This window comes from Notamacropus eugenii, chromosome 2, assembly GCF_028372415.1.
Source record: "Notamacropus eugenii isolate mMacEug1 chromosome 2, mMacEug1.pri_v2, whole genome shotgun sequence".
NCBI lineage: Eukaryota > Metazoa > Chordata > Mammalia > Diprotodontia > Macropodidae > Notamacropus > Notamacropus eugenii.
The window spans coordinates 483,218,066-483,243,236 of record NC_092873.1 but is presented as its reverse complement, the minus strand read 5'-3'; the positions used below and the strand labels follow the sequence as shown (position 1 = coordinate 483,243,236).

Below are 25,171 nucleotides of genomic sequence, written 5' to 3'. Positions count from 1 at the left end.
TAGAGTTCAAAGCCCTTTATTACTGCTTCCCCCACCCTTCCAGTCCTCTTATACCATACTCCCAACCTCTACGCATGTCTTTTATGATTCAGTGACATTGACTTCCTTGCTGTTCTTCGAGCAAGATACTCCATCTTCTGACTCTATGTATTATTCCTGGCTATTCCTCATACCTGGAAATCTCTGTTTCTTTATCTTCTCCTCCTGGCTTACCCGACTTCTTTCAATTTTCAGCTAAAATCCTACCTTCTACAAGAAGGCTTCCTCCATAATTCTAGAGTCTTGATAATTTTTAACTTATTCTATGCATAGTTTGTAAAAAAAAAAAGTGTATGTTTTCTCCACCATTAGATTATGAACTCTTTGAGACCAGGGACTATATTGCCTTTTTTTCTCCCTGTGCCCACACAATGCTAGGTGCATAGTAGGAACTTCATCAATGTTTATTGACAGACTGACTAATAGGGATTTCCAGGACTTTTTCTTTTTCTTTTGCTTAGCTTTTGAGAACCCAGGATCACTTCCAGGTCAAAATGAGTCACCAAAGTAAGACTTGTTAGAAGACTATGCACATGTGTATCTCCCTCTCTCTCTCTCTCTCTCTCTCTCTCTCTCTCTCTCTCTCTCTCTCTCTCTGTGTGTGTGTGTGTGTGTGTGTGTGTGTGTGTGTGTTCTGAGGGACATTTGGACCTTTGATTCCATCCCCATAAGGAACGTCCGGTATGATAACTCCACACAATGAAGTAGATTGTCAACTAGCATTTAAAGTCACAGAGAGCTGAAGGGAAGCTCTGTCTCAGCGGCAGAACTTTTGAGGAGTGGTATGGTATGATGGTTTATGATGGATGGTGCCCTGGAGGAAGGCAGAAGGATTCAAATCTTACTTTGTTACATGTTGGATATGTGAGCCTCAATGCCCCAGGCCCTTCCCCAAGATAGAGGATTGTCAATCTGCATTGAGGGAGTTTTACACACCAGAAAATATCTATTCAATGGAATCATAGGTCCTATCTTCCTCTACCAACTCGCACCCCATCAAAAATAAAAATGTTCACAAAGCAAAACAAATTAGAAAGTGTAAGCCTCTCTTCTAGAAAGTCTGTGTAGAAATTCTGCTTATTGAGGTATTTTTAAACAGTCAATTATCTCCTCTCCTTTGTCTTGCCACTGGACTCATGACTCTGGAGGAGAGCAGGAGACTGATGACTTTGAGCAGAACTGCCTCACTTAAATCCAATTCACTTGCAAGTCAAGATAAGGCCTTCCCATGTCATTGGTCCTTTTGGAGAATGAAGAGTGAACAAGAAACAACAACAGTTTGGTTCTCTGGTAAATTGGGGCAGAACACCACTGATGGATGGTAGGAAGGAAATGAGACCAGTGGAGAAACTCCTGTTGCATTATGGAAGGGAAAGATTCTATTTAATGCAGGGACGTCATAGCAATTTACTCATCTGAAGTCCAGAAATGTTATGCATTATTTCTCCATCCCTTTTATTAAATATGCTGGGTCTGACTCAGCATTCTGCAGTGCCCTCCTGTCCTCGAAGCTTGACCTAAGAAAATAGTGGCTGTGCTTCATTTATTAAATTGATGGGCACAGATGTCCTTTTCTGAATTTTACCAAGCGTCATTGCAAATGTGTATCTTAATATCTGGTCACCTAAGAAATCTGATGGCAGTGGGTAATGTTTTTAAAGGGCATTGAGGAGGGGTGATGTTCCTTCTCCACCATCACGATCTGCTTTGAATTTTAAAGTGTAAGGAGGAAAAGTAGGGCTGGAAGAGAGCAATCTGCATCCATCTCAATTCTAACTTTAGAAATAGTTATGAGGGAAAGCTTACTCCTTCCCTCCTCCCAAGACTGAGAAAGGTTCCAGGCAATAGAAGATCAAATGAAGTTTACCAGGCTAAGTTTCACAGATTTCACAGCATTCTGGACTACAGGAGAATTTAGATAAGATTTAGATTAGGAGTTTACAACCTTTTCTGTATGTGTGTGTGTTTGTGTGTGTGTGTATGTGTGTGTCTCATGAATTTCTATAACTGTCTGATGAAATCTATGGGTCCCTTCTCAGAATAATAATAAATAAATAAAGTAAAATACATAGGATTACAAATAATATCAGCTAACTTGAAATAATAAGGTAATTGTTTTTTACTATCCAAATTCGTGGACCCCCTTATATCTATCAACGCACTCCTTAGGAATCTGTGAACAATGGGTTGAAAACCCCTAATTTAGATTCACTTTACAAATAAGAATATTGAAGTACAGAGTTTAAAAAGGAATGGTGCTGGGAAGGGGACAGAAAGGGAAAGGAATAGGCATTTATATGGCATCTACTAGAAGGCAAGAACTGTACTAGTCATTTTTTTTTAAACAAATGTTATCCCAAGTAGCAACTGAAATTGAAGTCAAACACAGGGCCAAGGCAATGCAATTGTGTGGAAAGAGATTCAACAATATTTGGAACTAACACATTGGCTTCTAGACTTTGGTTTAGATAAAATAACAATTAGCTACTTCCTCCACCTCCCCACTACCAAATGAATAAGGAATACTTTCAAGAGTGTGCTGTTAGCACTCAACTTTCCACCCAAATCTTAGAATATTAAGGGGATTCAGAAAAGTTTTAGGACTGTCTCTCGGTAGATAGACAATTCTTAGATCTGATAAGCTCCCAAGTAGGTGAACAGAGTGGTGGTGAATAGGGCCAGTCTAAGTTTTTACCAACTCTGCCTCCACCACTCCATACCACCAAGGTAATCCAATTCACTTTAAAAAGTCCCTTAAATGACTTAATTTGGTTTTAATCAAGGATAACTTCCAACCCCAAGAAATTCAGAATCAAACTTTTAACTGTTAATATCTTCCAAACGGATTTTAAGCCTCTCTAGGGCAGGGACCATATTGTATTCATATTTATACCTCTTGCAGCTTTTAGGACATATATAATAGGGACTCAGAAAATATTTGTTGATGATATGATATGCCCCTTCAAGGGTCTTCCAGGTCATTGGAGGCTGATTTGGTCCAGAAACAGTCTCTTACTCTGAGACTGGGAGGGTCCTGGGCCATAGTGAGTCCCATGGGTCAGTTTCGATTTATTCTTTGTTCCATTGTGGCTTTGTGGATTACAGGGGCAGAATATATGCTAGGAATGTTCCCCAAAGTAACCTATCCCCAATGGCATGGATGCATTTCCTATAGGACACTTTTCAAGTCCGTAATTCCCAAACATAACTTTACTGATCAATAGATAGGGGTACCAAGGAATATCTGTGTCGAGGGTGGAGTAGTCAATGCTCTCATATCTGCCTTCTGCCATGGTCGTTCTTTGAGAGTCCAATATCATTTCTCCTTTCTGTGTCTTTCTTTCCTCGTATATAAAATCACCCTTTACAAGGATCTCATTGTTATTAATAGCATTAGGAAAAGGTTGAGTTCTTCAGCAAGAATATAATATATGTTTTGTGGGTATTTCCATGACTTCTCCCCCAATGGAATAAGATTGTGTCCAGATATTTCATCATATTTGAACTGCTAGACTATAAGCAGATGAAAGATCTCACATCGGGACAAAGTGTTATAATGATTGGTAGGGCATACTGGCAATAAAACATCCAGTCAGTGTCATATAATAAATTGTTTCCAGAACATTTTAAGCAACTTCAGAGCTTATTCACATTTTCAAATGATTTTAAAGGAACATATTCTCAATTAAAGGGCAGCTTCTTATCCTTGATATTTCTATAGAAGAAGTCCTTTCCTTAGCAGAAGATCATGACCCTGTTTATTTAAGATTTCAAATTCATCCCAATATTCTCTGAGCTTAGGTCACAATTTTCTTTTGTTGGAGAGCATAATTAATGGGTAATCATGAAACAATGGCTAGATAGTGTCCTTCTCCATTGTTATTATGTCAAAACAATTCACTTTTCTTGATGTCATATTCTACAGTCTAGTACAAACCCAGGTTGAATGGAGTTTTTTAGAAGTTGATTTTCTCCCTCCCTCCCTCTCTCTCTCTCTCTCTCTCTCTCTCTCTCTCTCTCTCTCTCTCTCTCTCTCTCTCTCACTCAGTCTTTCCTACTGCGTTAACTTCCTGGCCTCCCTTATTTCTTGATGCACTATATTGTGTTGCTTAACATCTGCTCTTAGCTACTGTGATTCCCACTGTTTCTGGGCCTGAATACACATAGAAAAAGCAATCAGCCCTGATTACCAGAACAAGGAGGCCCTGACTCTCTCACAATAGATTATCAATGGAGCATTTTCAGGTCTGAGGAGCATTCAGTGCCATCCCTTTTCGATGATATTTCTATTGAATATTAAAACTGGAAGAGCACTAAGATGTTATCTTATCACCAAGTCCTTATTTTACCCATAAAAAAAAGCAGGATGTGCAGTGATTTACCCAAGGTAACACAGCAAGATACTGGCTGAACTGGGATTTTAACTCATTTTTCTTGACTACTAGTTCAGTGTTTTCCCTGACATAACTATTAATATCCTCCAAATGGGTTTTAAGCCTCTCTAGAACAGGGGCTGTGTTTATGTCTCTTGCAGCTTTTAGGACACGTATAATAGGGGCTCAGAAAATATTTGTTGATGAAATGATTCTATGATGATAGAAATGTTGAAATGAAGAAACAAGAAATTGCACTTTGTTTATGGATAGGGCAATATGAAAAATAGAAGAACCCCAGTTTTAATTTTCAGCTTCTACCCCAATCCTCTGAAATGTCCTTCTTCCTAACTTTCATGTCTTGGTTTCTCTGACTCATTTCAAAAAAGTTCAAATTCTACCTTCTATAGGAGGCCTTTCTTGGATCCCTACCCTGCAAGCTGCTGCTACTGTCTTCCCTCTGAGATAATTTCCATTTTATACCATATCTATCTTGTTTATAGAGTAGCTAGATGGTTCACTAGGTTTAGAATCAGGAAGATTCATCTTCATGAATTCAAATCTGGCCTCAGATATTTACTAGCCATGTGACTGAGTAAATCACTTAACCCTCTTTACCTCAGTTTCTTCATCTGTAAAATGAGCTAGAAAAGGAAATGGCAAAGCACTCCAGTATCTTTGCCAAGAATACCCCAAAATGAAGTCATGGAGAGTTGAACACAATTGAACAACATCTTGATTATACTTGGTTGTTTACATGGTATCTCTTTCATTAGACCACATAAGAAACTTGTGGAAAGGCAGCATGTTTTTGCCTAACTTGGTATCCCTAGTGCTTAGCACAATGCTGGGCACATAGTAATGCCTGTTGATGGGCTAACTGATCGATATTCCTTACCATGGAGTGAGTGCATAGTTGCTAACTTCAAAGACCACTCAACTCTCCCAATAGGTGAACAGGCTATTAGGGGAGAGATTTGAGTCAGAAAAACTCAGGTCAGGCAGGGGTCCCTGGATAAAAGCTTCTGTTGGCAATTTTTCCAAACAGTAAAATATTGATTCTGGTTTCAAGGATGCAGACATGAAAAATACCACATTCCAAGTCCTTTGTGTTTGAATGACAGCAAAGCTTTAATCAGACCCTAGCATTAAATAGCCTATATTAAAGGGAGATGTATAGATATGAATCCGACCAATGCTGGCTTTTGTCATTGTGCTTTAATTGTGATTTTGCAGCTTCAACAACAGAAGATCCATTAGGCCTTTCTCCTCAATCAATACACAATATATTATCAGTCTAGACGACTAGAAACCACTTGTATAAAATATCAGCAAGCTGCATTTTCATTATGTAAATGGAACTCTGCTGGAGAATTAATTGATTATTCAGTTACTATGGATCAGTCTCAGATGTCTTAGTGAGATAAGAGAGGGCCTTATCAAGTCTCCACAGTGAATATAACTTAAAAAAGAAGCAGGGGAAAAAAAGGGAAAAAAATAAATTTAGAATGCATTCTCCTTTCATTGGCAGCCTAGGCAAAACATAGGAAATGTAGAGAGAAATCTATTACCAGGTTTATTAGTGATGGGGCCTCTGGAGTTATTAAACTGGCTCCTGCTTAGGGATCAACATAAACACACCCAGGCTGGTGCTCACACAAAATGGAAACAAATTGTATCACACTACTATCACTCTCTCCAGACTCTCAATGGTCCCAAGGAACAAAAAGCTAGAATGGAGATCGTTATTGGGTTTTTTTTTTAATTTGGGTAATACATTAACCCATTTTTCCTGCTCTGATGAAGGAAAGCTGAGGAAGGTGAGTTCAGTGAGATGCTGACTTTTGTGATAGGATGACTAGGGAAAAGGACAGGAACCTTACATGAATTTAGCTGTCTTCTCTTCCTAAATGGTGAAGATAAGCTGGCATTTTCTATTAACCTTTTTTACAATAAGAGGTAGGGTGGAATAATGGAAAGTATAGTACATTTGGAGTTAGAACACCTGGGTTTGATTCCTATCTACTTGCTTGTACATCCATGCCTTGTTTACGCACATATGGACACACACACACACGGACACACACACACACACACACACACACACACACACAAGAATTTGAAACACAAATCTTCTGTGTAAAATAACAGCATTAGATGGAACAATCTTTGAGATTCCCTAAAGCTCCAGAATTCTGTGATCTTACAATTCCATGGTGGGAGGTCATCTTCTATATGGAGCCAGGACGTTGTTGAGTAAATATTTGGATTTCTTATATTACATGTAGATGCTTGCAAAGGCAAAATTATACAGGTGATTAAGACCCATTGATTTTGCCTTCCTTTTCCTTAGTAGGAGGAGTATCTTTTACTTTTTGTGAACTAGAACATCGCATGTAACATCACATGCTTTCTGAATTCTATCTCTGTTTTTCAGTGTCTTGGCAACTACCACTGTTAACAAAACAAGGAAGTCCTTGACTAAAGATCTTAATTTCTTTGAGTTCCTGAAGGTAAGAAATAATGATGGAGAAACAATCTAGGGGAGTAGAAAGGGTGTTATATTGAAAATTTCACTCAAGTTGTAGATGTGAGCAACAGACTGTATGTCATCCTGCGTGACATCTTTTTGGACCAATTGAGACAATACTTTGCCCTGGTGAAATTGGCGAGGCAGTCAGTTTGATTGATCCAGTAAAGTCAGTAAGTTTACTGGAAGAAACAACTACATGCCTTCATTGTGGAGCTCATGAAATGTAGCATGATAGAAAGCCCTAAAACTCCAAATGGTCTCAAGCGGGGCCATACAATGCACTGGCCACTTATCACCCACAGTGAATAGATGCATCCAGTCACACTCCATTGAGCAGCAGGAGATGATAAAGAATAGGACTGGTGCTCCAGGACTAAGGATGGAAAAACACCATCTGAATTTTCAAAAAAGTGGAGAAGGGAGATATTTCACACTATAAACCAGTAGCTTCAACCTTAACTCCTGGCAAGCTTCTAAAAGAGGTCATTAAAAGAATAGTTCATGAGTACTTAGAAAGGCAAGTAGTGATTACTATGACCTAGTGTTGGTTTATTACAATCAGTTAATCCAATTATCATATATTGCTTTCAGTTCAATTTAATTCAATAAGCATTATCCTACTATGTGACAGCCTAGATGCTGAGGCTACAAAGACAAAATTGATGTCGTTCCTTCCATTGGAGAGACTTCTATCTTAGGAGCTAACATTCTTTGTCCATGGTTCTGCCCTCCAGGACCAAGAACAAGTTGAATTTACCCTTCAAATACTTGAAAACAAATGTTCTGTTTCTGTTATGTCTTCTCCAGATGAAGTAGCCCCACTTCCTTATAGATCCCCCAAAGCAGGGTCTCCAGTCTTCTAACCATTTTGTTGTTGTCACCTTCTGAATTTACTCCGTTTTGCAAGGGCTTTCCTAAAATATGATGCCTAGAACCAAATATGATCCTCCATAAGTGCCTTTCCCAGTCTTTGGTCTTATAAAAAAAATCTCTCATTCTCTGCGATTTTTGGAAGATGATCAACACTGTCTCAGTAAATATATGTTTGCACAGAGATTTACTGAATTTTTGCTCCCTTGCCCTGCTCCAGAGACTGGAAGAACATCACTTAGGACCACTCCATCACTGCTCACTATGGTTCCATTCCATAGGTCCACTTTGGGATAAAGCAAGGAAAACATTATGGAGGTACTTTGAAATAGTGCAATATGTGAATCACCTAAAAGAACTGGGAACTTAGACAGAAGAAGAGGCAACTTATGGAGGAAATAGTTGTTGTATTTAAACATTTGAAAGGAAGAGCTGTTTTTTGTATGTTTTTTGTCCCCAAAAGATAGATTTAAAACCAACAGTTGAAAGTTACAGAGGGGCACATTTCATTATAAAGAAACTTAATAAAGAAAACTCTACAAATATGAAGATCCTGGTCATTGGAGGTTTTTAAACAATTGAGTTGGTTGAAGATGTTAGGCAAGAGAATTAAAGTTTCAGGAAGGGGTTAGACTGGATCACCACTGTGTTTCTTTCTAGCCAGAATATTCTTTGGTCATAATTCTCTAAGTACCAATTCTATTTTATGTATTATTTGTAGTTCAAAAATACCAAGGAAGTATTCATTTCTTGACCCTACCAATAACACATTCCCCAACCCCTTCTCTCACTCTGCCTTGGAGACATGACTCATCTGAATCATCTTTATAATACCCATGCTCCCTATTCCCGTATTTATACACAGGCCAACACTAACACTTAAATTGAAGATTATATGGTAAATACGAGAAACTCATTTATACCTGCTGTCTATCTATCTATCCATATATCTGTCCATCTATCTATCTATCTATCTATCTATCTATCTATCTATCTATCTATCTATCTATCTATCTATCATCTATGTCTGTCTGTCTATCTGTCTTTCTGTCTTTCTGTCTATCTGTCTGTCTTTCTGTCTGACTGACTGTATGTCTATCTGTCTATTTATCTATTGGTCTGTCTGTCTATCTGTCCATCTGTCTGTCTATGAAGGAATAAGCATTTATATAGTATTTCCTTTGTGCAAGACACTGTCCTAATACTTTATAAATATTATCTCACTTGATCCTCATAGGAACCCTGCAAGATAGAGGCTGTTATTATCCATATTGTACAGTTAAAGAAACTTAGGCAAGCAAAGGTTAAGGGATTTCCTTTGGCCAGGGTCACAGAATTAAGTGTGTGAGGTTAGATTTGAATTTAGGTCTTCTTGACTCCAGTCTACCAGTCTAACCATCGTGCTCCCTACATATACCTTTAACCCTAAAAGAAAGTATGTAATGTTCTTTTGTAATTAATTAATTTATCTTTAGTTTTCAGCATTCACTTCCACAAGATTTTGAGTTCCAAATTTTCTCCCCATCTCTCCCCTTTCCTCCCCAAGACAGTGTGCAATCCAATTACCCTTTCCCCAATCTGTTCTCCCTTCTATCACACCTCTCCCTTCTATCATCCCCTTCCCCTCTATTTTCTTGTAGGGCAAGGTACACTTCTATACCCCATTGCCTGTATGTCTTGTTTCCTAGTTCCATGTGAAAACAATTTTTAACATTAGTTTTTAAAACTTTGAGTTCCAATTTCTCTCTCTTCCTCCCTCTTCACCCATCCCCACTGAGAATGCATGCAATTTGATATACGTTATACATGTCATCATGCAAAATACTTCCATAAGAGTCATGATGCCTCCATCCTATCCTGCCCCCCATTTATTCTACTATCTCTAAAAGAATGTATGTTGAGAACAATTGAGATAAAGTGACAAAGTCCAAAACCAAAGTTTTGTTAACCTAATCCTCATCATCCTCCCCCAAATTGACCCCTTCCTTAATTGCTCCATTTTTGTTAGCTTATTAATTTTAAAGTGTCTTCCATAAAACTCACTGTATATTTCACACCAAACTCTATCTCCTCCATGTTTTTTATATTTCATTTGAGAGCAATTCTATTTGTGTCCCTCCCTCCTAGTTTTGTAAACTTGTCATTTTTTATTCTTTTTACCCCCACTCCTTTCAATAAGTTCTCAAATCTCAAATGTATCTCTTGCTTCAATTCCATTATATCTACTCACATTCTCACTTCCCCCAATTCTTCAATTCAGGCCCCTGTCACCACTCACCTGGGCTTCTGTAGTGGCCTTTCATTTCATCTTCTGGTTTACAGACTCGTTACCCTCAAGTCCATCCTCTACACACTCAATTGCCAACATAATCCTGTGATGAAACAGGTCTGATCTATCACTCACTCCTCTGCTCACATAAGTATGTTGGCTCCCCATTGCCCCAGGATAAAACACAAGCTCCTTAGCTTGCAATTCAAAGTCCTACCCAATAAAGCTTCAATCTCGCTTTCTAGTCTTACCTCATATTACCATCCTTCAGATTCTTTACTTTCCAACTAAACTGAACTACTTTCCATTTCTACTTCTTGTCCAAAGTCTGAAATGTCCTCCTTTATCTATCCAAGATCAAAATATTAAGGTGCCTCCCTCCCTCCAAAGCCCAACTATAATTCTACTTTATAAGTGAAGACTTTCCTAATACCCCTTACTTCCTTCTCCCACCTCCCTACCAAGCACACATTTTTGTCAGATGAAATTAATTTCTTCCTCTCTAAATTCCCCATACCTTAGTAGCATTATCCTTTGTAATTACAGCATACTTTCTCTCTCTCTCATATCACAGTTGTTTGGTCACCTGTCTTTTCTTCTTATTAGGATGCAAACTTGTTGAAAGCAAAGCTTTTGGGACATATCTGTCTCTGTATACCCAGGATTGAAAAAATAGTAAGCATTTAAAAATATTTTCTGAATTGAATAAAATGATTGGTTGCTTGGTAGGTTGGTTGTTGTCCATCATTCTCAAGGAGGATCAAAATAATTTCACTGGTGATGTCTTTTGATTTTTGCATAAATTAGATTCAGCTGAGGCAAAATTGCATGAAATCGTTGGTCTAACTCTCTTCCTGAGTCATCACTCTCTAGTGGCAGGGGAGGAGTCAAGATGACTGGTGATGACTTGGGATTCAGTGGATGACTTTGCTGTCTTCAAAGTTTAACCATGTTGTAAGTACTCCACAGTGTCTGCTTCAGCTGTCTTTGTGACTATTGGAACAAATTGTTCTCATCTTCCCATTTTACCAATGGAAGTCTTCACATGCTTGGGGTAGACATGAGAGGCTTAAGACCCCTTCCCTCAATCTGGTTTAGAGTATCTGCCACAAATGGTTTATCAAGGCCACTGTGCATGCTACAGCTTCTTGGAACCACAGGTTGGGTAGATCAGGTAGACACCAAAGGCAGAAAGTGGCCCTGAAAAGGACTTAGCAGCCCTCACACCACAGGTACCAATCATTCTGGAATATTCCCTCCATACCTGGATAGAATAATAAAGTAGAAAAAGATCATAAAAATTATTAGTTTTTTCCTGCGGCCGGTAAGATTGGGTAGCATTGCAATTGATTAATAGGATCAAGTAGAAATTCCTGAAGGCTAGAACTTGAAGGGATGTTGAAGGCATCATGTCTACTGGTCTCAATGCTATCCTACTCCCAATTCATATATAAATGCAGAAATGGAGACTGAAAAGCCATACACATACTAAGCACTTAGGTCAAGACTACTTGAACTACAGCCTGGGTCTACTGATCTCTAAATGGGTTCTCCTTCCAAATTCCCTTAATAAAAGGATTTGTTCTGCAAAACTTGAGCTCAATTGAAAAGCTCCACCCAAGGACCTAGAAGGTTACATGTGAGCTCAAGTATTCAGATTCTCCACACCTGGTATAGGGGAAAATTCCCAAGCTTGAGTATTTTCATTCAAATAACAGTCTCTCCAAGGATGTTTTGAAAATCCCACCTTGAATGACATTAAAACTCAACCAGACTAAAAAAGGTAGGGCACAATTCTGTTTTCCCCCTCCCTACAAAAGGTACAGTGAGATGAAAAATGTCATTAGAATGATAGGACTCAGTGTCCTGTAAGGTCATTAGAGATATTCAACCAGAGAGAGAATGCTGACTTATCAAGTATTTTTTTTAAGAAAACATCTGTCTCTGAGCTGAACCAGATGATCTTATAAAACCATAGGTTTACAACTGAAAGGGATCTCTACTTCAACAACTCACTCTATAGATGAGCTCTAGCCCAAAGAAGTCAAGTGAATTGCCCAAGGTCACATACGTATTGTCAGAGCTGGGATTTGAACCCAGGTTCTTTAACAATCTATTACTTCTCCCCTGAACTATATTGTTTAAAAGTTAAAAAAAAGTTTGTTTCTAATGACATTGATGTTTTTGGATGCACTGTGGCAGAACTGAATGATACAAAGAGATCCAGTTAAAGTCCTCCCACAACATAATGGCATATCACCTGAAGTAGTCCATCAGAGGAAGCTTAATTAGAGGCTGGAAAAATACCCTTCGAGTATACTGCAAATTTGATAAACACTTTAAGTGTGAGTTGGACTACATGACCCCAAAGGCCTCTTTGAGTTCTAAGATTCTGTGATGTTGTGATCAAACTCTCTCCCACTTGTCTGAACAGCTTCATGAATAGTGGGAACCATATTCTTCCTGTTTCCCATGATTTAAGATAATCAGCTATACTGAGAATCTATTGGTTTTTTTAATAAAATAATAGAGAGCATCTAATTTAACCTAACCCTTTAATTTTACAGATGAGAAAATTGAGTCTGAGAGAATTAAATGCTTTGGCCAAGGTCACAAGCTAGCTAAGTGACAATGACCTAGGTCTTCTGTCTCCCAAACTAATATTCAAGTCCTTTGCATTTTGGCAGTACTTTGGATGCTCAAATTTGTAATTCTACCAGACTGTAGTTAGGTCAGGGCTATTATCCTAATTTGACCAATGAACAAAATGAAACACAGAGTGGGGTTAAGCGATATGCCCAAAGCTATGAAAAGAGTCTGTGAGAGCAATTCCAAATGATACTCTGATGACCTAAGCTTCATTTCCAGCCTTAAACAGAAAGGAAAACCTTTTGCTTTCAGAGAGCTTTGACATGCCATCAAGAACTCCCTATTCAGGTTAATAAATAACCGATGGAAATTATCATCCATTCCCAAACCATTAAAAAACAAAACCAACTCTCATTTACAGTGTTTTTTTCCATGATTGCTTAGAGAATTAAGGTGCTTGAAGAGCCCAGTATGCTAAGTGGTTGCCATCTTCCATTTCTCCTCTACAACAGAATTGTTCTGTAATGAAGACTATGAAAAAACATTTCAGAAAATAGCCTTCGATATGAAATGGCAATCAATACGCATGGTATGAACTATCAAGTTAGAGAGATGTGTAAGAGAGTCCCCAAATATGTTGGGCCTTTTTAAACACATGCTTTCTGTTTGCCAGCCAACAAATAGCTTCTATATATTACATAAGACTAAATTAATACCTACACGAAGACAGTTTATTGTGGATGATGGATCACGGGATTGTTGCTCATACATCCAGAGCAGGGCACTGGAAATCACATCATCATTACATTCCCAGGGAAAGAAATGATTGTCATATCCAGACATGTTTATCATGGACAGGCTGAATGGGTCCCATCTCTTAGCTGATGGAACATCACCTGCCACCTTACATCATGAACACCCAGGAAACCAGAAACCAGACAGAGAACTCATGTGATGATTGGATGCCTAAAATAAAGTTGTATTATTGCAGAAACCATTGTCAGTGTAAGAAATGGGTAGAAGAAATCCTCAGGCTATGTTTGCTGGAATTTTTGCTCCTAGAAGACAGAGTCAAAATTTTCTTCCAACCAAAGGTCAGAGGAGTGACATCTCTTTGGCTTTGAAGAACACTAGGAGACACAGTACAACAGGGCTCAACTGCATCCTGATCACAGCTGAAGTTTTGATGGATTAAAACACAAACCCAACCAAAGGGACCTGGCCAGCTTCAGTCTGTACGAATGAAGTGTAGGGTGGCATCCAGGTTGGAGAGATGATCCTTTGGCTTGCCTCCCTGACAAACAGCCTGGACACATCAGTAGAGACGCCAAGCATGTAAGAAGTGGAAATGACACTGCTTTGATCAGGGAAGGTTCAGTGCTGGAATGCCATTACCATAAGTGCCTGAGTTGTTGATGTGAATTTGTATGTCATTTTGCATATCATTTGCATGTTATTTGGTGCAGCTTTGCCAATAAATACAAACAATTTATCAACTTGCACAACCTGCCCTGACCCCTAGAAGTACACAGAAAGGAAAATAAACTAAACCAGCTGTGCCTTACCATTTGTTAGCATAAAAAATGACCGGACCTGGCTGCCTGGCTGAGGAGGAAAGTAGGCTATTTGCAAGGTTGTCAACTATACTATAAGATCTTTGAGTACAGGGGCTATGCCTTGTACCCCTTTGGCTGCCCAAGGCTAGAGCAATGCCTTGCATATGACAGGCTCATTAAAAAAAAGAAAGAAATTTACTTCTCACGGTGATGATGTTGTTTGATGCAGCTGGATCTACATACAGTGAATGTGGCAGAACAGAATGGGACCAAGAAGGCCACTTAAAGTCCTGCCAAAATGGAATGGTACATCACATGAAATAGCCCATTACAGGAGGTTTCTAATTAGAGACTGAATAAATACTTGTTGAATATGTTGCAAAGAGGATTAATACTTTTGGTATGGGTTAGACTCTATGACCCTTAAGACCCATTGGAGCTGTAGGACTCTATGATGTTGGTGATTAAATTCTCCCACACTGGTAGGAGTAGCTTTATGAATGGCAGGAACCATATTCTTCCTATCTTCTATGGAGTAAAGTCAATTAACTATGGTGAATCCAACTCTATGGTTCTTGGTCACATATGATTTAGTCTGAGACTCAAAAGTCACGTTGTAATGAAATATTCTGGGTCTCATCTTGTTTTTTCCCAGTAATATTAATAATAATTGAATGTCCCCATGTTATATACTTGGCATCAAATGATCTCACTTGAGCCTCATAGTGATCTTTTGAGGCACGTACTATAAAAATCACAATGTCCATTCCACAGATGCAAACCAAGGATCAGAGGAATGATATGACTTGCCCAAGGTCATACAGATATTAATTAACAGAGCCCAGTTATCAAGCACAGATGTTCTTATTTCAACTTCAGAATTCTATCTACTATACTCTATTACCAGCCTAAAAGATAGACTAGATCATCTCTGAAACCACTTCCATCTCTAGACTTTTGATCTTTGGTTCTTCTGATCCCATGTTTTGTCTTCTGTGTACCCATTCAGCTGGAAAATAAAACTGGTTGGATTCTACCTAGCTGTACCTGCCATTAAATGCAGTCGAAAGTGTATTGCACTTGGAATCAGAGCACATGGATTTGAGTCCTTCCTCTGCTTCTTACTATCTGTGTGACTTTGAATAAATCATTAAATCTCTTTGTCCTCATCTGTAGAATGACTGTTTGTACTAAGTCTCTCAAGACCTCATCTTCCTATCCTAAATGGAGCAAAGTGGGTATGTTCACAGTAGTGGAACCCAGTTCTATCCCAGTATGGGCTTGTTCAGAGTTAGGGTCTCCAAGCAGGTAATTTTAAAGGGAACACTCAGGGGCCTTATGATATTTGTCTGCATGAAAAATGGGACCTTCCAAAACTTGGGGCAATGGGTTGGGAAGATAGCACTGAACAACATGGATTTATGTATATGCTTTAGGTATAGGTACTAGCAAAAGGTATTGCCATCTTTCTCCTTCTGACTGGCACTGGAAGTTGACTTCATTTAAAAAATAGTTCTAGAAAGGGAGGGGAAAAATGTAATGCATTCTTAAAATGTTTGTATGTCAGCAAAATCTTGAAAACCATTCAATAGATTAATCCTCCAGCTGACTTTAAAAGGATGGATTTCCAGCTATAACTGAGATTAGGAAAAATTGATTTCCATGTTCCTTGTGACTGAATAAGATAAAAGCTGTTGCACTGGCACAATTTGCCCAACATGGAATTCAGACTCCTGTAGTGTTGACTAATTGATCAGTCACTTTACTCGTCCTCATCCTTGTAGGGGATCTTCTGGAAATGAGACCAAGGGAACAATGTCTAGACATCAAGATTGATTTGGAGAAAGTTGATTTGTTTGATTCAATAATTGGTCAGTTTCATTAAAATGTGAAAGGTCTCTTCCTCTTTCCCTCTCTCCTTACTTCTCCTTTACTTCCCAACTTTCAATGTCACACTTTGCTCTTTCTCTCTTTGCTTTTCACTGACTGTCTCCTCCTTCCCACATTTCTACTCTTCCATGAAAAGGCTATTTTATAAATGATTGCATAAAATTGGAAGCTAAGATCATGTGTTCTGCTATTGCCTCCCTAAATGGCAGTGTGAGGTAGTGGCAAAAATCCCTGGACAAGTCAAGAACTCAGGATTTATCAATAAAGTATTTATTAAACACTTACTATGTCCTGGGTACTATGCCCCTGCACAGTGGATACATGTACAAAGGATCAAATAATCCTTATTTGCAAGGATCTTACATTCTAATGAATAAGGTAATGTATACAAATAAATATTTACAGAAAAACATAAAGTGTATAACTACAGATAAAAAGAAAGGATTTAAGATCAAGGTAGTTTGAGAGGTTGGTACTAGCAGCTGACTGGATCAAGCAAAGCTTCATGTGCATCCCAGGCATTGGGGATTTCCATTGCAAAGGCATGGTCTCAGGAGATAGAGCATCATGTGTGCAGAGTAGAAACAAGGTCAGTTTGACAGGATCAAAAGAGTTAGGAGGAGTAGAAGTGTGGTGGGGAAAAGATAGTAATATCTAATAAAGCTGGAAAGATGGTTTGAGGACAGGTCATACAGGGCTTTCAGAGTTAACATCAGTGGCAGATAAATGGCACAGTGAATAAAGTGCCTGATGTATTGTCAGGAAGACTCATCTTCCTTAGTTCAAATCCATCCTCAGATACTTACTAGTTGTGTGACCATGGGCAAATCACTTAGCCCTGCTTGTCTTGGTTTCCTCAACTGTAAACTGAGCTGAAGAAGGAAATGGTGAACCACTCCAATATCCTTGCCAAGAAAGCCCTAAATAGAGTCATAAAGAGTAGGACATGACTGAAAGAACTGAACAACAACAAAGAAGGGTTTATATGTTATTCTAGAGGCAGTAGAGGGTCACTGGAGTTGATTAAGTAGGGGAATGATATGATGAAATCTGCATTTAAGTGAAATTGTTTTGGCAGCAGTGTACAGGATGGAATGGAGTGGGGAGAGACTTGAGGCAGGGAGACAAATTAGGAAGCTGTTACAATAATGTAGGTGGGAGGTGATGAGGGCCTGAACTAAGGTGACTGTTGTGGGACTAGAGAGAAAAGGTCCAAAGCGTAAGATGTTGTGGAGGTAGAACTGGCAAGATTTGAAAACTGTTTGCCTATGTGAGGTGAGAGAAAGAACGGGTCATCCAGGACAATGTCAAGATTATGATCCACTATACTGGTCAAGTTATGGTCTCTGACAGACATAGGGATGTTTAAAAGAAGGATTTTGGGGAAAGACTATAGGTTGAGTTTGGGGTACATTGTCACCAGGACATCCAATTTGAAATGCCAATATACAATTTATGATTCATGTTGAATCTCAGGGGAGAGAATGGGACTATGTTAATATCGGCCATGCATCATTTGCATAGAATTGATCATTAAACCTATAGGAAATGATGAGATTATCAATATAGAAAATATTGAGAAAGAAGGGATAGAATCTTTGGGAACTCTTCACAGGTGAGAGACAAAAGAGATTGAGAAGGAGCAGTTAGGTAGAGGTGTACCAATAAAGAGGAGTGTCATTAAAAAAAAAGAGAGGGTATGTAGATGGAAAGAATGGGTAATAGCATTGAATGCTACAGAGAGGTCAACAAGGATGAAGACTGAGAAAAAACAATGAATATTTGTCAATTAAAGAACCTCATAATTTTGCTAGGTCACACAAGCATTTGGTATATCTCATCAGTACCCTCTGTCCCTAGGACCCTTCTGACTGAAGGACAGAGTAGAGAGCTCCTTCCAACACTTCCATTTAAGAGGTCACTCAAGTCAGTCATCTGTTCATCTCTCTCCTGGTTTCTACAACACATCCCCATGGGACTGCAAACTCCTTGAAGGTAGGTGCTGTCTTTTTTTTTTTTTTATTAATCCTGCACTCTCAGCACAGTCACTGGCACATAGTGGATGTTTAATAAATGTTTATTGGTTGACAGACTATTAAGGATAAGTAGTAACTTTGGAGAAAGAAATTTTGGTTAAGTGATGGGGAAGATTGCAAAGGGTTGCCACAGTTACTGTGAGATGAGGAGCAAGTCATTTAACCTCTATAAACTTCAGTTTACTCATCTATAAAATAGGGATAATACCCATCTTAATACACAATAATTTACTCATATAGTGCTTTAATCCATTCAAAATTACTGGAGAATGTGTAAAATATTTGGGAGTCCAGTTACCAAAACACTCACAGGAGTCATATGAATACAACTATAAAACACTTAGTAAAAATAGAAGAGAAATAATTGATGAGAGAATAATTATTCATGATTAAGTATTGCTAATATGATAAAAAAAAATAAAACTAACTGCTTAACTCCATTCACAATGATAGGTTGGTTCTCCAGAACATAGCTGCTTACTTTTCCTTTCAGAAATCTAGAGGGCCCAGAATGGCTGGGTTTCTTATATTTTCACTCATGAGTCCCCACCAGTGCAATTCCCATTTATTATCAGCCACTAGTCTCAAATAGCTTTTTACCAAAGTACACTTAATAAAGTAATCTTAGTAAGAACAGTTGGTGCAAAATATCTCATCTCACCTAAGGTTCCCCCTCAACAAATAAAGTCACTTGGAAGAGTGGGTTCAAATTTAAAATACAAAGGTGATAACACATGCATGTAGAAATATTTGCAGCAAAAAGTACTTCAAAATTCCTGGTACTGGGAACTGTTTTCTCCCTTTGCAGAGTCCTCGTGAATTATCTTTTACTATAACTCTCTGCTGAGGTCTGAGAATTGTTACTTTTCTGAAGTTTATAGGCTATTCTCTTCATCTCTGGAAGGAGCGTGTGTTCATACTCTGAAGCTACTTCCTCCGTTGGATGGTTATGGATTTGTGTCCATCTGTGTTTATTCCCCTCTGCTCTGGACTGGATGCATTCTCCACTAGTTCCTTCTCTTTCATAAAATAGTCTATTAGTGTAGGGAGTGAGGATAAGGGACAGTGGAAAAGGCGAGATGGAGGGACAGGGTCACAGTGGCTGAGGCATAGGTCTCACAATAGCCCTGTCCAGTTTTATTTTACTTGACTATGTTTATTTGTTACAAAAGTTTATTTTCCTTTATTTATTTTATTTAATAGTGGAGTGGGGCTCAGGGAAGGATGAGGGATTAGCAACACTGATACAAAATGGGTCATTTTAACATATTTTTAAATGTACAAATGAGAAGACAATTCAGAATGAAGCAAAGACAGGCAGAATAGTTTTGAGAATGGCATGTAGAAAGGGAGATTCCTTGTGTTATGTAGAATCCTTTTTTCTGTATTATGCTTTGTGGATGGAGTTTTTTTTTAATTTAAGTTCTCAATACATATTATAGGAGTATGAAAGACAGTACCTCTTATAACTACAGATAGGGAAGAGTTGTTGACTTATAAAGAGATAGAAAGGATCATAAGACACTAATCAGAATTTTTGTACAATTGAATAGTTTTTGCACAAACAAAAGCAATGCAGCTAGAATTCGAATAGTTCACTAGAGTAGATTTCTCTAATAAACATCTGATATCCAAGATATAAAAGAAGTTGATACACATGTATACTAAGAACCTTTGTCAACAGATAAACCAGTTCTCAAGGGAAGAAATACTTGCTATTAATAACCATATTTAATACTCTAAATCACTAATAACAAGCTAAATGAAAATTAAAACAATTCTGAACTTCAACTTCATCTTTCAGATTGGCAAAGATGACAAATAAGGAAAATAAGAATTATTGGAGTGGCTGTGGGAGGACAGCATGCTATTCATTAAATGTTCTATTATTGAAGGTATGCATTTGTCTAAAAATTTGGAAGTATACAAGAACCCCATAAAACTCTGAATACTCCTTGATCCAGCAATATCAGCATAAATACCTCAAAGACACAGAGAAAGAACCATTTGTATAGACATATTGATAGCTGTGCTTTTGTTGTAACAAAGAACTAGAAACAAAATGAGTGCCCATCAATTGGGGAATGGTTGAGCAAATTGTGGTTTAACAATATAATAGAATATTATTGTGCTATAAGAAATGAGGAGGTCAGATTCAGAGAAACCTGGGAAGATTTGCATGAACTGATGCAAAGTAAACTGAAAGTAGAATAACTATTTATACAATTATCATAACATTGTAACAACTTCAAAAGACTTAGGAAAGCTGATCAATGCACTGATCAGTCACACTGCCAGATTGATAACGAAGTGTGTCCCACAACTTTTAATTGAGAGGTTCTGTACTATAGATGATACATGGAACACATATGTCCAGACTCAAATATCACAATACAAAATTGTTTTATTTGAATATATTTTTTGTTACAAATGGAGGTGGGGGAGGGCAAAGAGGAAGGTAAGGAGGAAAGTGTGTGTAGGAGTAGTGACAGAGGTAAAAAGAAAAGGAAGAGAAAAAGGAAAATAATTTCAATGAAACATTTGAAGTATAGAAGAGGTCACAAGGAGGGTCAGAGAGGAGCATAGTCAGGGCTATGTTGGTACTATCACATTCAACTGAATGTACATCAAAGAAAAGAACCTTTATGTAATCAGTTCACAGTGTTGTAAAATCTTTTTTTCTGGCCTTCTTTGTAAAAGGAAATGTTTAAGTTTATGAATAATTATTTGCATTCATGATAAAGAGAATATTTTTAAAAAATAAACTTCAAAGGAAGGATTGCCAACTATAAATAACCATATCAAAATATGCTCTGTCATGAATATTAAAAAAAAAGTGAATTGAAACAACTGAAATTTTGTCTCACACCACACAAAGTGGATGACAAAAGATGAGAATGGTCAATGTTTTAGGAGCTGGGAGGAGGTAGGGAGATTAATGCATTGTTAGTGGAACTGGGAAATAATAAATAATGTTGGAGATCAGTTTTTAATTAAGAAGAGAAGTGACTAAATTGCCCATAGTCTTTTACCCAGAAAAGCTACTCCAAAGAAGTCAAAGGGTACAGCAAAGATGTAATAGATACCAAAATATTTATAGTAGTGTTTCATGGGTAAAGATCTGGAAATGAAGTGAGTGGTCATCGATTAGGAAATGAAAACAGGATGGTCTTTGAATCAGATAGAATATTATGAAGTAAGAAATGAAAATGAGGAATTCACGTAGCTATAGGAAAATGTATATGAACAAGTGCTGAACAAAATAAACAGGACGTAGAAAACAAGGTACACAAAGACTATGGCATTATAAATGAAAAAAAAAATACTAGAAGGCAGCCTAGTCCTGAGTCACTGAAAAATCAGCAAAGGTCCCAAAAAAGAGATTATTAAACATATGTCATGACAGAGAGGTATGGGATTACTAGGACAGAACAATGTACACATTGCTGCATTAGGTCAACTGCCAGAGATGGAAAGTGGGCTTTGGAGTGGGCCATCTGGGCACCCAGGGGCCAGTTGCTAATGTACCAGAAAGGAGTTTTCTTAAGAGGAAGAGGCAATTATCACCCTAAGTCACAAAGGAGCTGGGATGAGGTGTCTTTCTGTGATTCTAGGATAGAGAATGCTTCATTAAAAAAAGTAATTCAGGTGTATCTGTCTTCCCAGCAGTCTAGTGGCACAATGAATGGATAACTGGACATGGAGTGAGGAATACCTGAATTCAATTCTAGTCACATTTACTAGCTGTATGACTCTGGGCAAGTTATTTAACCTCTACCTCATTTTCTTCAGCTGTAAAGTGGGAATAACAATTGCACCTACTTCCCAGGATTGTTGGGAAGATCAAATGGGATAATATTGTAAAGTGCCTTTCACGTAGTAAGCACTTAATAAATGCTTATTTTCTTCCCTCTGCCCTCTTTCTTTGGAAAATCTAGCAGGTGCAAACAAGCCCTGGGAAGTAGGAGTTGGATTTTTTGTTTGTTTTTTAATTATTCTATGTCTATAGGTAAGAATAGGGAACGAGGAAGCTCTAGTTTGGGAGCCTGGGGAAGTTTAGCTGTGTGTGTGTTGTGTGCATAGTATGAATGAGATGATGGTATCTGGAGTGGTAAAAGCACTACCTGACTGCATACCTGCGTATAGAAACCAAGTGAGATTTTCCAAGTGACATTGCTTAAAGTGCTAAAAGAAATATTGTCCTCCTGGCCCCTGAACTATTTCTGCATGGCATCCCAAGTATTTCTAGGATGAGTTTATTAATCCTATTCAGTGAGCAAATATTTTATATCAGACACATTTACTATTCATATGTATCATTTATAAAAGCTCTGAATGACTTAACCAACTCATATTCCCATAGGTAGATTGAGTCCCTAGAGTCTGACTATATCTCCCCTTAGGTTCTATGGGTTGGGAGTATCTTTATAATGTGTTCTAAGCACATTCCACTCATGCTTTTTCTACTTAAATGTGTATTTCTACCTCCGTCCTGCCAGAACCTTTGACTTTGCCCTGGGTTCCTTGGCTCTGATAAGTGAATTTTTATCTTATATTCCAAAACTTCACAGCATTTCCTATTTTGTTCCATGTCAAGCTGCTCATACTCTTCCCCTACATGCCCTTTCTAGTTCCCTTTTACCCGTTCCTCCTCCCCCTCTCCCCTAGACAGTAAGCTCCTTCAGGGCAAGGACTGTCTCACTTTCTTCTACTTGTATTCCCAGAATTTAGCACAGAGTGTGGCACATAATGAACACTTAATAAATATTTTATCGTAGTGCAGTATCTCTCCACTATTCAGCCTACAATGTGTATGTTCATATATTCAATAGTAGAGCCAACAAGCTCCTAGCACAAAAAATAAGAAAGATCACAGGATTTAAAGCCAAAAGGTATATTTAAGATCATTAGGTAGCTAGGTTGTATTGTAGACAGAATGTTGGACTTGGGGTCAGAAAGAAATGAGTTCAAGTCTAACCTTTAATAATTATAATATGATCCTGGTCTAGTCACTTAATCGATGCTTGCCTCAATTTCTCATTTATAAAATGGGGATAATTATAGCACCCAAGTCTCAGAACTGTTGTGATGATAAAATTATATATATATATATATATACATATATATACACATATATACATACACACATATATGTATACATATCCTACATGTGTATATATTATGTATATATATATGTATATATAGCCTTTTGCAAACTTTCCTGTAATATAATCCATGTGAGCTACCAAGTCCAACCCCTTCATTTCTTAAGTAAAGAAATCAGGAGCCAAAGAGTTGGACTGATTTATTCAAGGTCACACAGATAGTAAAGTGGAAGGACTGGGATTCCAAGCCAACTCTTCCAAGGAAAGCACTTTATAAACCTTAAAGCATGGCATAAATGTGAGTGGCCGCCATCTCCATCATCATTATTGTTTTCTGATTGCAAATTCCACAATCTTTCCATTATGGTGTTTCTCAAGGAGAATATTTTGCATGGAGGGGGTAGGTCAAGCATCCTTAAGAGCAAAGGTGGAATTGTGGGTACTACAAGAAGTGCCTGAGGTGGCTTCTGCAAGAGTGCTCACTATGGGTGAGCGTTCCTCCCTGACAGGGATGTGCTGGATGGAGTGGCTTGGATGAACCCTCTGAGGAGGTCAGAGTGTGATAGAAAGAAAATCCAAGGTGCCCATTCACTGTGTTCGTTCTCTCTCAATCCTGGAATGTCTGGGAAATTGCAGGAGGAGCAGAAAAGGCTGAGGTTTAGGGAAGTGTGGAATTTTTCTTCTTGAAACCGAGGCTCAAACTGCACTAATAACCACCGGGTTGCTGATATAAATCTATTTTTAAGATGATTACAGGGTTTCCATGGCCATTCCAGCATCAACTGCTGGTTTTGTTTGCTCGTCGTCAGTAAACTGTTGGCAGGATAGTGCACCAGAGGTATACTTTTTAAAGGGTATAATTGCATGGCAGAGAAATTATCACTTTCTCGACAACGGGTTTCATTGGTCTCTCCCTTTGAGAATCCGGTTTGGAAGCTGGGCTTGTCAGTCCCTCCAAGTGCACACGGTATTGTGTGTATTGGTCTCCCAGCACATCATGCTGGCAAAGACTAGGCAGAGGGTAGTAATTAAAGAGTACAATAGACCTTGAGGGATGAAGGGGAGATACTGTGTTTAAAATAAATGAACAGAGGAAACGGAGCCTGCTTCTCTCCAAAGGAAGTGAATGCAACTGAGAGCCAGGCATCCATCAGGCAGCTTCAGTAAAGCCGACTGGGAAATTCCCATGATTCCATGGGGCACAACTTCAGCGGTTGGGCTATATCCCTTTGATGGGATATCCCAGCATTCCCCACACTACTCCTTCCCTATAGAATATGTAAAACTTATCAAAAAACTTTTCAAGATGAATTTTCTTCCTTTGCAGGAGTCAGTGAAGGGAATAACAATTTTTCATATTTCTGTAGCACTTTAATGTATACGTAGTACTTTCTTCTCAAAAGAAGTAGTAATGAAAATATTATGCCCATTTTCAGATGAGGAAACTGAGGCTAAGGGGAGTTAAGTCACTTGTTCAAGATCAAACAGTTCATCTCAGAGACAGGACATAAACATGGGTCTTCTGGTGCAGGGACTGATGATTTTTCTAATATGACACAATATGTCTATCATGCTGATATAAACTTTTAGACATCATAGGAATTTTTGGACTTAAGTTGACTCTAAACCACATAAACAAAGGATAAAACCTAAAAGAATTAGTCAAACCATCCCATTGTTTTTAAACATCTGGACCCAACCTCACTTCAAAGAACATTCAGTGTCAAACAGGTCCAAACACAGCACAAGACTGCCTATAGAGCCATTACTAGGCAGGCAAAGGGCTCCCACTCTTTTGGATGTAGACACTTATTCCTGGTAGGACTGTACTAGTGCGGATCATTATGCCCTCTCCCTACCACACTTACAGCATATAGTATTCTGGTTGTTTTTGCCTAGCTAAAGCTCTAT

General features: G+C 38.3%; 1 long non-coding RNA gene across 1 annotated transcript; it reads left to right on the top strand.

Moving 5' to 3' along the window:
* Window positions 1-6,846: 6,846 nt before the first annotated feature.
* Window positions 6,847-20,661, top strand: LOC140524203 (uncharacterized). The gene is made up of 3 exons (XR_011973601.1): window positions 6,847-6,925; window positions 17,980-18,114; window positions 19,960-20,661. It is a non-coding gene; the product is annotated as an uncharacterized lncRNA (long non-coding RNA).
* The last annotated feature ends 4,510 nt before the right edge of the window (window positions 20,662-25,171 follow it).